Source organism: Pseudophryne corroboree, chromosome 10 (assembly GCF_028390025.1).
Source record: "Pseudophryne corroboree isolate aPseCor3 chromosome 10, aPseCor3.hap2, whole genome shotgun sequence".
Taxonomy (NCBI): Eukaryota; Metazoa; Chordata; class Amphibia; order Anura; family Myobatrachidae; genus Pseudophryne; species Pseudophryne corroboree.
The window spans coordinates 367,236,096-367,249,738 of NC_086453.1; positions in this window are offsets into that span (position 1 = coordinate 367,236,096).

The following is a 13,643-nucleotide window of genomic DNA, read 5'->3' on the forward strand; positions in this document are numbered from 1 at the left end:
TCTCACAGTTTTATCCTGGTTGGCATATATTTATTATTAGTATTTTATTTTCACTTTTCAAACTTCAATTATTTTTCAAACAAATGACTATGGCTTTGAATTTTGATTCCACAATGGCAGGCACAATATATGTATACAGTATGTGTTTGCACTAGAAATATTTAAATTAAATTGCTTAAATATTTAACAATATTTAAATATAAATCCGAAAAATAAATAGTATGATGATTTATAATTTCAGTAGATGATCACACTGTCACCTGCATTCCCATGACAGCTCCTGAGGCTGATAAACCATCATATGATAACACTGATATCCTGGTTACTGATGAGTATATATATATCTGGATCCTAGTGCATATAAACAGAATTCCTGGGCCAGTCATACATAAGAGGGAAGACGTGAGAGTCAGCTAGTCTGTGATACAGTAATACAAGATGGATTCCAGCTCACACAAATTCTATCATGTCGATGGCTTTAATTCTAGAGACCATCTGGAAACATATTTTTCTAACAAACCAGAAATTGGCTTTGAAAATGATTCAATAACATTTCCAATGGAATGTTTAAACCGTGCTTTCAGTGAAGGTATGTATACTATCCTTACAGTATGTATACTATACTGCCCAGCTTACCCTAGTGTGAGTGACTGAATGTGCACAGGTGTGTGTTAGGGAATTTAGGCCGAATTCTCTAATGAGGCAGGGACTGGTGCATATGACATACAGTATATATTCTCTGTACAGCGCTGTATAAAATGCTTGGACTGAATAAATAAATTGTAATAATTATACTTTATGATGGACCTAAGTTTATATTTTTCTATGCATTTGTTAAAGTGAAGAATTTCTTTTTTCATTTTCTAAATGCAATGCCTATGAGTCTGTCTTTGATGACGGAACATGACTGTGTACAGTACATACTGATTGCCATTCAGTGTTAGGAATATGCATTACATCATTATATCTGTCACTGTTATACTGTAGTAACAGTATGTTGACTGTGGATTGAAGAACCCTGTGTAATCACACTGTCAGATGACAAGGAAAAGCAGGGATAATTGAGCACTTGACATGGCCTCAGACAAGTCCAACTAAAAAGTAGGTGGGGCTGACCAGGGCTAAAACTAGGATTTTGCCACCCAGGGCAAGGCAGCAATTTGGCATCCTCCCTTTTCTGAAATAAAATTAATATCCATCCCCCTCCCTACCACACTTTATAAAGGAGAGTGCACACTGAAAAAAGAGGGGTCTTACAGTAGGGTGGGAGGATCCCTGGCAGCTATGATACCACCAGGTCTTACAGTAGGGTGGGAGGATCCCTGGCAGTTATGATAATCCCAGGTTTTACGCCAGGGTCAAAGGATCCCCAGTTGCACAGCACCAGACCCCAAGACACGGCGCAGGATGTCCTCACCTATGTATAGCCACCAGCCCATGTGCAAGGTAACTCACCAGCTGATTCCCTTTTAATTTCTGGAACACCATCTGGGTTCCCCCTCAGAGAGCTCGAAGTCAGGGCAGTGGCGGAAACAGGGCCACCAAGAAAAGTAGCGCACTGCAAAAGAGGGGTCTTATTGTAGGATGCGAGGTCCCTGGCAGTGATTATTCCCCCAGGTCTTCCAGTAGGGTGGGAGGATCCTTGGCAGTGATGATTCCCCCAGGTCTTACAGTTGGGTGGGAGGATCCCTGGAAACCATGACAATCCCAGGTCTTACTCCAGGGTCACAGGATCCCCGGATGCACAGCTCCAGACCCCAGTACATTATGCAGGATCTCCTCACCTATGTGTAGCCACCAGCCCATGTGCAAGCTAACTGACCAGCTGGTTCCCTTGTCAGATGTAATTTCTGGTCACACCATCTAGTTCCTCCTCAGAACTCAAAATCAGGGCAGTGGTGAAAACAGGGCCACCATGATGCTACCAGAGCAGGATGTGGGACTGTACCATCACCAGGGATTATGGAGTAGATGATAGTTTCTGTAAGAGTAGGAAAATCACATGAGGGAATAGGGCCCTGCTCATGAGAGCTTACATTCTAAATGTGAGGGGCAGATAGACAAGGGAGACACATATGGGGTAAACATTGAGTATGGGAAAAGGTCCTAGAAGAAGAGTTTGTTGGGTTTGGTAAAGAAGTAAAGAAATGGGTGCAGGGTGTTCAGTTTTAGCCCTCATTAAACTGCATGGTCCCCATAACAGAATGAAAGACAATGCTCAAAAAGCTTCCTACCTAGAGTAGAGCTGAGATGGGAAGGGCTGGCAAAACATAAGGGGGGCCCAGAAGATACAGGGAGTGTCGCCAAATCCTGGAGGTTTGGCCATGCATCTATAAAAAATGAATGAAGAACCAATGCATACACTATGGACGGGGCATTCATCCCCCTCACCAGCTGGCACAGGTCTCTGCCAGTACCCTCAGACAAGCCTGTGCCCAGGTAACGAGTATCTAAATCCGTATATGAAGTGCTACAATGCAGCGACAACAGATTGTTTCCATGCCAAGTTCTGTTGTGCTTCACATACAGTCACACACAGATATACAGTGTTACATATCATATTAATCAGCATAGTCTCCTGGTATGTGCTAGGTGCATTGCATTGCAACTGACACTAGCAGAGGAAACTAGCAACTCACTCATGCCAGGCATCAGTGATATCTAAGTGTGCATGTTTCCTAAGAGTTTACATTATGGCACATTATGGACACTTCTGAGGTGTGTAAATGTCTGTGTGTATATACAGGAAAAGTGGCTCCAGTTACTGGAAATGCTGATCAAAGAAGTACTTACATAGCTCATACATTACAGTAAAGCAGCAACAGGTGTGTTGTGAGGAAGTGGCTTACCTGTGTCTAGGGATGTGCGGGTTCTCACTTGTTTTGGATAACCAATAAGATAAATCTGGATAATTCTGAATTGAAATAAATTTGTCAAAAAGAACCAAGAAAAAACCCGCACATCTCTACCTGTAACTGGACATAGCAGAATGATGTATAGTAGAGTTGTGACTCCGCGGGGTAAGGTAGTAATGGAAGTTGGTTCTAACTGGGAATTCACATGTGAATGGACAGTTCTCATCGAGTTCTTTGAGAGGCAGAAGACTCCCGTTTTGGAAACTTTGATGATTAACACTCTCAAGGTATAGGCGCACCCAAGGATTACTGAGGAACTCAAAGGTGTGTCAGATCACCACAATTAATTTAAATAACTAGCAGTTTAAAGGAATAAGGCAACAGATCACTATATAAACTGTAGTTTTGTATTTCAGATGTACAGTGACAGTATTATCCACTTGGTAATTTGGTAAACTTGATGTAGTGTAATCATCAAATACACAATGCAGAGGGAATGGACACAGACTACACCATCCTGACTCTAGGACTCTTAATAATTATTATAATACACCAATAAATGCAGTAAAACTTTCAATACCCAGTACGTTAAAACACTCACCAATTGGAATGGGGAGATGTATACAGTATACTGTATATATATATATATATATATATATATATATAGGTATAGTTCACAAACATATAGATCAGTGCTCTAATCCTAACTTAATATTCCCGTACCACAACGTATGGTCCACAGGGTATCTATAAAAGGCCCAAGTAATATGTCTCACTTCCTGTACCCCACTGTGTAGTCCACAGGATATCACAAGTTCAAGAACGAGCTTTATAGCCCCGTGTTAACACCTTCCACTTCTTTGGGCGGTTGCTTACCCCTTTAGGCTGCCACTAGGTATATGTAGCCAAAGGAATCTGCAAATGGAGAAGAACAAGCGCCTATGGTGTAGTATGTTTTTCCAGAATGCATCAATAACACGCAGATAACAGAATTGCATACCAGATTGTGGCTTGTATCAAAGCAGGGTGTTGGGACTATGAAACAGTGGAGTGATATGCTTTGATACAAACCACAATCTGGTATGCAATTCTGTTATCTGCGTGTTATTGATGCATTCTGGAAAAATATACTACACCATAGACGCTTGTTCTTCTTCTCCATTTGTATATATATATATATATATATATATATATATATATATATATATACACTGCTCAAAAAAATAAAGGGAACACTTAAACAACACAATGTAATGGTGTGGGGTGGCATTTCTTTGGGGGGCCTCACAGCCCTCCATGTGCTCGCCAGAGGTAGCCTGACTGCCATTAGGTACCGAGATGAGATCCTCAGAACCCTTGTGAGACCATATGCTGGTGCAGTTGGCCCTGGGTTCCTCCTAATGCAAGACAATGCTAGACCTCATGTGGCTGGAGTGTGTCAGCAGTTCCTGCAAGACGAAGGCATTGATGCTATGGACTGGCCCGCCCGTTCCCCAGACCTGAATCCAATTGAGCACATCTGGGGCATCATGTCTCGCTCCATCCACCAACGCCACAATGCACCATAGACTATCCAGGAGTTGGCGGATGCTTTAGTCCAGGTCTGGGAGGGGATCCCTCAGGAGACCATCCACCACCTCATCAGGAGCATGCCCAGGCGTTGTAGGGAGGTCATACAGGCACGTGGAGGCCACACACACTACTGAGCCTCATTTTGACTTGTTTTAAGGACATTACATCAAAGTTGGATCAGCCTGTAGTGTGTTTTTCCACTTTAATTTTGAGTGTGACTCCAAATCCAGTCCTCCATGGGTTAATAAATTGGATTTCCATTGATAATTTTTGTGTGATTTTGTTGTCAGCACATTTAACTATGTAAAGAACAAAGTATTTAATAAGAATATTTCATTCATTCAGATCTAGGATGTGATGTTTAAGTGTTCCCTTTATTTTTTTGAGCATTGTATATGTATATATATATATATATATACAGTATATATATATATGTGTGTGTGTGTGTGTGTGTGTGTGTGTGTGTGTGTGTGTGTGTGTGTGTGTGTGTGTGTGTGACTAAGTCCTGTGCGTGTTGCCGCAGTTACCACTACTTTCCTTAAATAGCAGTAGTATTGAATAGGGGAGTGTGGTCCCGAGAGTGTGTGAGTTCATGACTTACCAAGGAATTACTGAGCTTTCTGGTGAGATCCGCCCTGCTTACATCCCACCCACACAATAAATGGCAAGTCAATAAATATCACATGACGAATAGTCTCCTTTGGTCTAATGGGAACATGTAGTAGCAACACAGGTGTTATAACTATTTCAAGGAGTGGAGATAATTGGGAAAAGTCAAGCCTGCAATGTTACACTTTGACATACGGTGGCGCTGTTCACTTTAATTGATCCTCCCAGGCTATGGATTAAGCACTGTATTCATGGTGATTTGTCCAGTGTGACTGGGAAACCTACTGTCTAGTCTCTGCTGGTATCTCAGTAGCACATCAAACAAAATAATACGTATTGGACTACCAGCACTAAGTATCTGTCCACAGGCTGCTGTTGTGGTCAAAGTCTATACCGAGCAGGGTGCTATTCAGGTATCCTGCATTCCTGCTTATGCCACTATGACAACTATGGTGGGGGATGTCTCTTTGCAATAGGGGTGATCACAAGCAGAGGGGTTATTGTCTCACCTGAGTCCACAGACGGTCGCTGTAAGGCTCCTTTGTGCAGCTTGATGGAACGGGTGGATGCGGATCTTCCCAGCAGTTGCCTGGACCACCGCTATCCAGCGGGTCTCATGGCTGCTTCGTCCACTTCAGCTAGGTCCTCTCCCTGAGTGTACGAGCAGTTGCCTGGGTCACCGCGATCCCGTGTACCTCAGGGCTACTCAACTCTCAATCTCACCCAGCTGGTTTCTCTCTCTCTGGTCTCTTGCTACTGGGCTGGTGCTGCTGCGCTGCTGTTTAGGGTGCAAGCGGCTGGCACTCTTTTTCCTAAGTCTTCAGTTCAGCTGCATACACACCACTCACTGTTGCTGTGGGAAGTACAGGCTCCTCTCTGAGCTGCTGCCATGGCTGCACACACTGGCCAATGCTCCACGCTGACTCTCCTTCTCAGCACTCCTCGCTTATACACTCCGCACTGATTCTGCGCACCTTCTGCTCTGTGCAGGAGCCATATTCAAGCCTGGAGCCAGCCTGATGCACTACACTGTTCTGAGCGCTATGCTTGCTGTGCGGCACTGGTGTCTGACGTCAGATGCCGGCGCCGCACAGCGCACATAGTATGTACTGAATAGATTGGCAAGTTCGCCCAGAGCCCACAGCACTCCCATTCCCAGCACAGCAGGTACTGTGGGGACATTTTGGGCACTGTGGGGGCATTTATGTATTGGGCACTGTGGGGGCATTTCGGACACTGTGGGGGCATTTATGTATCTGGCACTGTGGGAGCATATCTGGCACTGTGGGGGCACTTATGTATCTGGCACTGTGGGGGCATATCTGACACTGTGGGGGCACTTATGTATCTGGCACTGTGGGGGCATATCTGACACTGTGGGGGCATTTATGTATCTGGCACTGTGGGGGCATTTATGTATCTGGAACTGTGGGGACATTTACGTATCTGGCAATGTGGAGGCATATCTGGCACTGTGGGGGCATATCTGACACTGTGGGGGCATTTATGTATCTGGCACTGCTGGGGGGCATGCCATGTGTATATAGCACTGCTGTGGGGCATATAATGTGTACCTGGCACTGCTAGGGGGACATGTCATGTGTAGCTGGCACTGTTGGGGGGCATATCATGTGCAGCTGGCACTGCTGGGGGCATGTCATGTGTAGCTGGCACTGCTGGGGGGCATATCATGTCTATCTGGCACTGCTGGGGGACATTTTATGTCTATCTGGCACTGCTGGGGGCATGTCATGTCTATCTGGCACTGCTGGGGGGCATATCATGTCTATCTGGCACTGCTGGGGGGCATATCATGTCTATCTGGCACTGCTGGGGGGCATATCATGTCTATCTGGCACTGCTGGGGGGCATATTATGTCTATCTGGCACTGCTGGGGGCATATTATGTTTATCTGGCACTGCTGGGGGCATGTCATGTCTATCTGGCACTGCTGGGGGGCATATCATGTCTATCTGGCACTGCTGGGTGCATATTATGTCTATCTGGCACTGCTGGGGGCATATCATGTTTATCTGGCACTGCTGGGGGCATGTCATGTCTATCTGGCACTGCTGGGGGCATATTATGTTTATCTGGCACTGCTGGGGGCATGTCATGTCTATTTTGCACTGCTGGGGGACATGTCATGTCTAGCTGGCACTGCTGGGGAATGTCATGTCTATCTGGCACTGTTGAGTGGCGTGTCATGTCTAACTGGCACTGCTGGGGGGCATATCATGTCTATCTGGCACTGCTGGGGGGCATATTATGTCTATCTGGCACAGCTGGGGGGCATGTCATATGTAGCCTGCACTGCTGGGGGCATATCATGTGTAGCTGGCACTGCTGGGGGGCATATCATGTGTAGCTGGCACTGCTGGGGGGCATGCCATGTGTAGCTGGCACTGCTGGGGGGCATGCCATGTGTAGCTGGCACTGCTGGGGGGCATATCATGTGTAGCTGGCACTGCTGGGGGCCATATCATGTGTAGCTGGCACTGCTGGGGGGCATGTCATGTGTAGCCGGCACTGCTGAGGGGCATGTCATGTGTAGCCGGCACTGCTGGGGGGCAAGTCATGTGTAGCTGGCACTGCTGGGGGGCATATCATGTGTAGCCGGCACTGCTGGGGGCATGTCATGTTTAGCTGGCACGGCTGGTGGCATGTCATGTGTAGCTGGCACTGCTGGGGGGCATGTCATGTGTAGCTGGCACTGCTGGGGGGCATATCATGTGTAGCCGGCACTGCTGGGGGCATGTCATGTGTAGCTGGCACGGCTGGTGGCATGTCATGTGTAGCTGGCACTGCTGGGGGCATGTCATGTGTAGCTGGCACTGCTGGGGGGCATATCATGTCTATCTGTCACTGCTGGGGGCATATCATGTGTAGCTGGCACAGCTAGGGGGCATATCATGTCTATCTGTCACTGCTAGGGGGCATATCATGTCTATCTGGCAACGCTGGGGGACGTATCATGTCTAGCTGGAACTGCTGGGGGGCATGTCATGTGTAGCTGGGACTGCTAGGGGGCATGTCATATGTAGCTGGCACTGCTGGGGGGCATGTCATATGTAGCTGGCACTGCTGGGGGGCATGTCATGTGTAGCTGTCACTGCTGGGGGGCATGGCATATGTAGCTGGCACTGCTGGGGGGCATGTCATATGTAGCTGGCACTGCTGGGGGGCATGTCATGTGTAGCTGGCATTGCTGGGAGGCATGTCATGTGTAGCTGTCACTGCTGGGGGCATGGCATGTGTAGCTGGTACTGCTAAGGGGCATGTAATGTGTAGCTGGCACTGCTGGGGGGCATGTAATGTGTAGCTGGCACTGCTGGGGGCATATCATGTCTAGCTGGCACTGCTGGGGGGCATGTCATGTCTATCTGGCACTGCTGAGGGGCATGTCATGTCTAGCTGGCACTGCTGGGGGCCATGCCATGTCTATCTGGCACTGCTGGGAGGCATATCATGTCTATCTGGCACTGCTGGGGGGCATGTCATGCACTATGGGGGCATTTATGTATCTGGCATGGTGGGGGCATTTATGTATCTGGTACTGTGGCGGCATATCTGGCACTGTGGGGCATTTATGTACCTGGCACTGCTGGGGGGGCATGTCATGTGTAGCTGGCACTGCTGGGGGCATGTCATGTCTAGCTGGCACTGCTGGGGGCATGTCATGTCTAGCTGGCACTGCTGGGGGGCATATCATGTCTATCTGGCACTGCTGGGGGGCATATCTTGTCTATCTGGCACTGCTGGGGGCATATCTTGTCTATCTGGCACTGCTGGGTGCATGTCATGTCTATCTGGCACTGCACTACTGGAGACATTATGTGTAAGGAACACTACTGTGGCTGTTATGTGTAATTCTGCTAATTGTGTGCGTAGAGGAGGTGTGAAAATATATTTATTTATAGTTTTATAATATGAAATTGTGAGGCCACGGCCACTTTTCCAGGAGCGCGCACGCCAAAGGCGCGTGCATGAGTGGGTGGGAGGGGCGCTTTAAAACTTTATCGCTCAGGGTGCTAGCAGGCCAGGAGCAGGCCCTGCTAGCAACATTGTTTTACCTGGAAGCCACATTAACCCTTGGTATTTCTGAGAGAGTAAAAAGGCTGTGTTATCCCATTTTCAGTCTTGGTGTATGCAATAGAGACAGGGTTACATCCCTCTGTGCTGTAAAGATGCGTGTCCTCATACAGAGTTGACAATTCGGCACCAAGTCTGTAACTAAACTTCAAAGAAGCAGCAGTCCCTTGCTGCATAACATGCTCAAACAATTATATTAGGTAAATGTATAGTAATAAGCAAACATAAAGCATTAAACAAGATGATTAGCATCAGAGTACATAACAGTCAACATTGTAATGCAATAAGGAATCACATTTATATGGCATAATGGGCTGGCAGCAATCCCCGAGTGTTCCTGGCTGAACCCCTTAGCGGAGGAGGCACGGGCTAGAGGTTTGCGGTTCTAGTCTTTCATTTCACTGTAAATATTTTTTTGTCCCCAAAAAATGAATTTCAATAATAATAATAATAAAAAAGTTTTTATAATAATTTTTTGTCTAAATCTACGACATGGGGGAATATTTACTAAAGTCCCGATTTTGTCCGATTTTGTTGTGAAGACGGGAATTTACTAAGCACAAATCTCGGCAGTGTTGGGGCTATTCGTAATGGGTTTCATGGCAGAGGGCAGAAATACGAATGAAAACATCAACGGTCAAACGTGGCTGTTTGTTCATACAACACGGGAATTTACTATTCATTCGTATTTTGGTGTTTGACAGCGAGTGGTCAATTGCAGTCCTTTTTTTTTCAAATCGTAAATAAAAGCAGGAAAAAAATAGACCAGCTTTTTCAAGCCGTGTTTTGATAGTCATGCAGGGAGGGATCAGTGAGATCCGTGCATGCTTATCTATGGGAAAGGGTCTTTTTTCCGTAAAAATGTCCAAAAAAATTGCGTCGGGTCCCCCCTCCTAAGCATAACCAGCCTCAGGCTCTTTGAGCCGGCCCTGGTTGTAAAGATACAGGGGAAAAATTGCGTAGGGTCCCCCCATATTTAACAACCAGCACCGGGCTCTGCGTCCGGTCCTGGTTCAAAAAATACGGGGTACAAAAGATGTAGGGGTCCCCCATACTTTTCAAACCAGCTCCGGGCTCCACTAGCCAGAGAGATAATGTCACAGCTGGGGTACACTTTTATGTAGGTTACTGCAGCCGTGACATTACCCCCCCCCCCCTGCTAGTCACCCATGGCCGGGGTTCCCAAGAGGAGTGGGGACCCCTTAAATCAAGGGGTCCCCCCCTCCAGCCACCCAAGAGCCAGGGGTGAAGCCCCACGTCATGGCGCTCTCCTGATTGGCGGAGTGCTCTTCGCCTGTCAATCAGGCTCATCGCAGCGGCTAGAATGGTGGATCGCGGTCCTCCATTATAGCCTATGATAGGTCCTCACATGCATTTATGGGGTGTCCATTTAGGAGAGGAGAAAACTCTCCAGTGTTTCCAGCTATGGTTCTTCTGGCCAGGCATTCATGCCACAGTAAAAAAAATATTGTCAGTAATACCCAGTGTACCAAAAGACTGCACCCCAGACAGAATTTAGGGCACCCTTGGTTCCCCTGCCTATAATTTCCATGCCTATTGAACTAATGTTTATGGATCTGATAGTGCCAGTGGAAAAATCAGATCATGGGCATCCACATATATTGGTGGTTGTGGTAGACTATGCCACCAGGTACCCATAGGCCATACCACTACGTAACATGAAATCTAACACTATTGTCTGGGAGTTGATGCTGTATACTCATCTAGGAATCTCAAAAGATGTCCTGACGGACCAGGGTACCCCTTTTGTTTCTAAATTAGTGAAAGACCTGAGTCACCTTTTAAAGGTGGATAGAATTACCAATTCGGTTTACCACCCGCAGAGAGACCACTTGGTCGAATGCTTTAATCAAACCCTTAAGCAAGGCAGTGTCACAGGAGAAGCAAGATTGGGACCTACTCTTACCTTAGCTAATATTTGCAGTTTGAGAGGTACCCCAAGCCTCTATGGGGTTTAGCCCCTTCGAACTCCTCTATGGAAGACAACCCAGAGGGATACTAGATCTATTAAAAGAACGGTGGGAGCAGCAATCATCCCAAGAGCCTATCATCGTTCAGTTTGTGTCCCAGTTGTATGGCTGTCTAAGGCAAATTGCGCCACTTCTGACCAAATGTATGGTAAGGGCTCACCAGCATAAAACACGCAGTCATGACAATATTGCTATCAACCGGACCTTTAATATGGGTGACAAGGTACTGGTACTTCTGCCTAATAATTAGAGATATGCACCGGACATTTTTCGGGTTTTGTGTTTTGGTTTTGGATTCGGTTCCGCGGCCGTGTTTTGGATTCGGACGCGTTTTGGCAAAACCTCCCTGAAAATGTTTTGTCGGATTCGGATGTGTTTTGGATTCGGGTGTATTTTTTTAAAAAAAACCTCAAAAACAGCTTAAATCATAGAATTTGGGGTGATTTTTATCCCATAGTTTTATTAAACTCAATAACCATAATTCCACTCATTTCCAGTCAATTCTGAACACCTCACACCTCACAATATTATTTTTTAGTCCTAATATGTGCACCGAGGTCGCTGGATGACTAAGCTAAGCGACCCAAGTGGCCGGCACAAACACCTGGCCCATCTGGGAGTGGCACTGCAGTGTCAGACAGGATGGCACTTAAAAAAATTGTCCCCAAACAGCACATGATGCAAAGAAAAAAAAAAGGTGCACCAAGGTCGCTGGATGGCTAAGCTAAGCGACCCAAGTGGCCAGCACAAACACCTGGCCCATCTAGGAGTGGCACTGCAGTGTCAGACAGGACAGCACTTAAAAAAATTGTCCCCAAACAGCACATGATGCAAAGAAAAAAAGAGGTGCACCAAGGTCGCTGGATGGCTAAGCTAAGCGACCCAAGTGGCCGGCACAAACACCTGGCCCATCTAGGAGTGGCACTGCAGTGTCAGACAGGATGGCACTTAAAAAAATAGTCCCCAAACAGCACGTGATGCAAAGAAAAAAAAGAGGTGCACCAAGGTCGCTGGATGGCTAAGCTAAGCGACCCAAGTGGCCGGCACAAACACCTGGCCCATCTAGGAGTGGCACTGCAGTGTCAGACAGAATGGCACTTAAAAAAAATAGTCCCCAAACAGCACATGATGCAAAGTAAAAAAAAAGAGGTGTAATAAGGTCGCTGGATGGCTAAGCTAAGCGACCCAAGTGGCCGGCCTCCCTCCACATTTTTGTTCTCCATCTTTTAATGTGTGGAATTATATGCCAGTAATATATCAATAGCAATGGCCTACTGTACCGTACTGCTATATATATAATATATATATATATATATATACCAGTGGTCAGCAAAATTCTGCACTGTCCTCCTACTATATACTGCGCACAACTACAATGCAGCACAGATATGGACAGTATACTTGACGACACAGAGGTAGAGCAATGGACTACTGTACCGTACTGCTATATATATATACTGGTGGTCAGCAAAATTCTGCACTGTCCTCCTACCATATACTGCGCACAACTACAATGTAGCACAGATATGGATAGTATACTTGACGACACAGAGGTAGAGCAATGGACTACTGTACCGTACTGCTATATATATATTATATATACTGGTGGTCAGCAAAATTCTGCACTGTCCTTCTACTTTATACTGCACACAACTACAATGAATGCAGTACAGCTATGGATAGTATACTTGACGACACAGAGGTAGAGCAATGGACCACTGTACCGTACTGCTATATATATACTGGTGGTCAGAAAAATTCTGCACTGTCCTCCTACTATATACTGCACACAACTACAATGCAGCACAGATATGGATAGTATACTTGACGACACAGAGGTAGAGCAATGGACTACTGTACCGTACTGCTATATATATACTGGTGGTCAGAAAAATTCTGCACTGTCCTCCTACTATATACTGCGCAGAACTACAATGTAGCACAGATATGGATAGTATACTTGACGACACAGAGGTAGATCAATGGACTACTGTACCGTACTGCTATATATATACTGGTGGTCAGCAAAATTCTACACTGTCCTCCTACTATATACTGCGCACAACTACAATGCAGCACACATATGGAGCGTTTTCAGGCAGAGAACGTAGATATTTGCAGCACACAGAGCACAGATATTTGCAGCACACTGAGCACAGATATTTACAGCACACTGAGCACAGATATTTGCAGCACACAAAACAGAAACTAAGAGAACGCAGCCACGTCCTCTCGCTATCATCTCCAATGCACGAGTGACAGTGGCGGCGACGTGCGGCTCCTTATACAGAATATGAATCTCATGAGAATCCGACAGCGGGATGATGACGTTCGGGGGCGTTCTGGTTAACCGAGCAAGGCGGGAAGATTCGAGTCTGCCTCGGAACCGTGTAAAATGGGTGGAGTTGGGGGGGGTTCGGATCTCGAGGAACCGAACCCGCTCATCTCTACTAATAATGAAGTAAACTCTATGCCCAATGGTGAGGCTCTTAAGAGATCATAGAGGCGGTGGCACCTGTGAAA